We start from the raw sequence: 4,390 nt of genomic DNA, 5'->3' as shown, positions 1-4,390 counted from the left end.
AGGGTTTTCTAATGGGAGGGAATGTAATTTCTTATCCCAAAAAATTGGAGGGAAAGATTTTATTTTCTTTATACGAGAGGGAAAGTTAAAATAATTAAAAAATTAATTCAGTTAGTGATTTTAGTGGTAATTTTTTTTATTGTTGTTAAAAAGATATCTTTTACTGGCTAATGGTCATGTGCCGCTAATATTTCAGCTTAAATAATCCATTAGCGACAATTACCTTATTGCCGCTAAATAGTTACCGCCAAAGGCCTTTTTTGTAGTAGTGTTTGTGTAGGTGAGATCGCAAATGCAATCAAATGCTGGCCAGACTTCCTCGCAATTGCGATGAAGTCCTCGCAATTCCCAGGCCTGATAGGCTCGCAATTGCAACATCTGACCTCGCAATTGCGAGATCAGAGCCTGCAACACATAGCAGATGAAAATCTGAAACTTCCTAAGTCCAATTCACCCCGTAGCAGATCCAAAACTCATCTGAGCCCTCAGGGCTCCAAACAAAACATGCACGCAAGTCTAAAAACATCATACGGACTTGCTCTTTCGATCAAATCATCAAAATCAACAACTAGAAATTTAACCTCAAATTCATGAAATTGCCCAAGAACATTAAAATTTCCATTTTCTCTACTATAGGTCCGATTTATACCAAACCAATTCCAATTCTTACCAAATTTCACGGATTCAACTTAGTTATTATTTTAAACTTGTACCGGGCTCCTGAACCAAGATACGGGCCCGATAACATCAAGAAAATGCATCATTTCACTTATAGAAACCTTTATATTTTCCAGCGAATAATTTTCTTTACAAATTCTTTTCTCGGGCTTGGGACCTCGGAATTCGATTCCGGGCATACACCCAATCCCATATTTTACTACGGACCCTACGGGACCGTCCGATCACGGGTCCGGGTCCGTTTACCAAGAATGTTGACCAAAGTCAACTTTAATCAATTTTAAAGGACAGTTTTATTATTTTTCTAAAATTTCACATAAAAGCTTTCGGGAAATGCGTCTGGACTGCGCACGCAAATCGAGGTGAGACAAAAAGAGGTTTTCAAGGCCTCGGAACACAGTTTTGACTTCTAAAACAAGAGATGATCTTTAGGGTCATCACATTCTCCACCTCTAAAACAATCGTTCGTCCTCGAACGGACATAGAAAAGTACCTGAGTCGGTGAAAAGATGAGGATATTGGCTCCGCATATCGGACTCGGACTCCCAGGTCGCTACCTCAACAGGCTGACATCTCCACTGCACACAGACTGAAGGGATATTCTTCGATCTCAGCTGACGTACCTGCCGGTCTAGAATGGCTATCGGCTCCTCCCCATATGTCAAGTCCTTGTCCAACAGGAAAGTGCTGAAGTCTAACATGTGGGATGGATCGCCGTGACACTTCTGAAGCATGGACACATGAAACACTGGATGCACTACTGATAAAGTCGGTGGCAACGCAAGTCTATAAGCCACCTCTCCCACTCGATCGAGAATCTCAAAAGGACTGATGAATCTAGGGTTTAGCTTGCCCTTCTTCCCAAATCTCATCACGCCCTTCATGGGCGAAACCCGAAGCAACACTCGCTCTCCGACCATGAACGCGGCATCACGAACCTTGCGGTCGGCATAACTCTTTTGCCTGGACTGAGCTGTACGAAGCCTATCCTGATGATCTTAACCTTGTCCAAGGCATCCTGTACCAAATCCGTACCCAACAATCGAGCCTCTCCCGGCTCAAACTATCCAACCGGCGACCGACACAGCCTACCATATAAAGCCTCATAGGGAGCCATCTGGATGCTCGACTGGTAACTGTTGTTGTAGGCAAACTCTGCTAATGGCAAGAACTGATCCCACGAACCTTCAAAGTCAATAACACATGCTCGGAGCATATCCTCCAAAATCTGAAGAGTATGCTCGGACTGTCCGTCCGTTTGAGGATGAAATGTTGTACTTAATTCGACCATCGTACCGAACTCACGCTGCACTGCCCTCCAGAAATGTGAGGTAAACAGCGTACCTCGGTCAGAAATAATAGACACGGGCACACCATGAAGTCGAACAATCTCCCGAATATAGATCTCAGCTAACCTCTCTGAAGAATAGGAGACTGCCACAGGAATGAAATGTGCTGACTTGGTCAGCCTATCAACAATAACCCATATCACGTTGAACTTCCTCTGAGTCCTTGGGAGCCCAACCACGAAGTCCATAGTGATACGCTCCCACTTCCACTCAGGAATCTCAATCTTCTGAAGCAAACCACCAGGTCTCTGATGCTCGTACTTTACCTGCTGACAATTCAAACACCGAGATACATACGCAACAATATCCTTCTTCATCCTCCTCCGCCAATAATGTTGCCGCAAGTCCTGGTACATCTTAGCGGTGCCCGGATGAATAGAATACCGGGAACTATAGGCCTCCTCTAGAATCAACTCACAAAGTCCATCCACATTAGGCACACAAATACGACCTTGCATCCTCAAAACTCCATCATCTCCAACTATAACCTGCTTGGCACCCCTGTGCAGCAATGTGTCCCTGAGGACAAGCAAATGAGGATCATCATACTGCCGATCTCGGATATGGTCAAATAATGAAGAACGAGCGACTGTGCAAGCTAGCACACAGCTGGGCTCAGAAATATCCAACCTCACGAACTGATTGGCTAAAGCCTGAACGTCCAAGGCAAGCGGTCTCTCACCGACCAGAATATACGCAAGACTGCCCAAACTGGCTGACTTCCTACTCAAAGCATCGGCCACTACATTCGCCTTCCCCGGATGATAGAAGATGGTGATATAATAGTCTTTCAAAAGCTCCAACCACCTCCTCTGCCTCAAATTTAGCTCCTTCTGCTTGAACAAGTATTGCAAACTCTAGTGATCCGTGAACACCTCACATGACACGTCATATAAATAATGCCTCCAAATCTTCAGCGCATGAACAATGGCTGCTAGCTCCAAATCATGAACTGGATAATTCTTCTCATGAATCTTCAACTGCCGCGAAGCATATGCAATAACCCAATCATTCTGCATCAACACCGCACCAATTACAATACGAGATGCGTCACAATACACTGTATATGGCCCTGAACCCGTAGGCAATACCAACACCGACGCCATAGTCAAAGCTGTCTTGAGCTTCTGAAAGCTCGCCTCACACTCGTCCGATCACCTGAACCGGGCACCCTTCTAGGTCAACTTGGTCATCGGGGCTGCTATAGATGAAAACCCCTGCACAAACCGACGGTAATAACCCACCAAACCCAAGAAACTCCGGATCTCTGTAGCTGATTTTGGTCGAGGCCAGTTCTTGACTGCCTCTATCTTCTTCGGATCCACCTGAATATCCTTTGCTGATACAACGTGGCCCAAGAATGCAACTGAACTCAACCAAAACTCGCACTTCGAAAACTTAGCATACAACTGACTGTCTCTCAGAGTCTGAAGAACGACTCGAAGATGCTGCTCGTGCTCCTCTCGGCTGCGGGAACATATCAAAATATCGTCAATGAAGACAATCATGAAGGAATCCAAATAAGGCCTGAACACTCGGTTCATCAAATCCATGAATGTTGTTGGGCATTTGTCAACCCAAACGACATCATTAAAAACTCATAATGCCTGTACCGAGTGCGGAAAGTTGTCTTAGGGACATCGGATGACCTAATCCTCAACTGATGGTAGCCAGATCTCAAATCAATCTTCGAGAACACTTTGGCACCCTGAAGCTGGTCAAACAAATCATCAATCCTCGGCAATGGATAGTTGTTCTTGATGGTGACCTTGTTCAACTGCCAATAATCAATACACATTCTCATCGATCCATCCTTCTTCTTAACAAACAATACCAGCGCACCCCAGGGCGAGACAGTAGGTCTAATGATGCCCTTATCAAGCAAGTCCTGCAACTGTTCTTTCAACTCCTTCAACTCTGGCGGGGCCACACGATATGGCGGAATAGAAATGGGTTGAGCGCCCGAAGCCAAATCAATGCAAAAGTCAATATCCCTGTCCGGTGGCATCCTCGGCAGGTCTACAGGAAACACCTCTGGAAACTCACGAACAACTGGCACGGAATCCATAGAAGGAACCTCAGCACTAGAATCACGCACATATGCCAAGTAAGCCAAACACCCCTTCTCGACCATACGCTGAGCCTTCATATAAGAAACGACCCTACTGGTAGAATGAGCAGGAATACCTCTCCACTCCAATCGAGGCAACCCCGACAAGGCCATGGTCACGTTCTTGGAATGACAATCCAATATGGCATGATAAGGTGACAGCCAATCCATCCCCAATATGATGTCAAAATCAACCATATCCAGAAGTAAGAGATCTACACGGGTCTCAAGACCACCAATAATAACCACACTC

General features: G+C 45.3%; 1 pseudogene; it reads right to left on the bottom strand.

The window, feature by feature from the left end:
• LOC109232576 lies at positions 220-3,825 on the bottom strand (annotated as a pseudogene).

The sequence above is a fragment of the Nicotiana attenuata genome, chromosome 9, assembly GCF_001879085.1.
Source record: "Nicotiana attenuata strain UT chromosome 9, NIATTr2, whole genome shotgun sequence".
In the NCBI taxonomy this organism is placed as follows: domain Eukaryota; kingdom Viridiplantae; phylum Streptophyta; class Magnoliopsida; order Solanales; family Solanaceae; genus Nicotiana; species Nicotiana attenuata.
The sequence above is the reverse complement of the archived record's forward strand: the minus strand, read 5'-3'. Positions and strand labels throughout refer to the sequence as shown.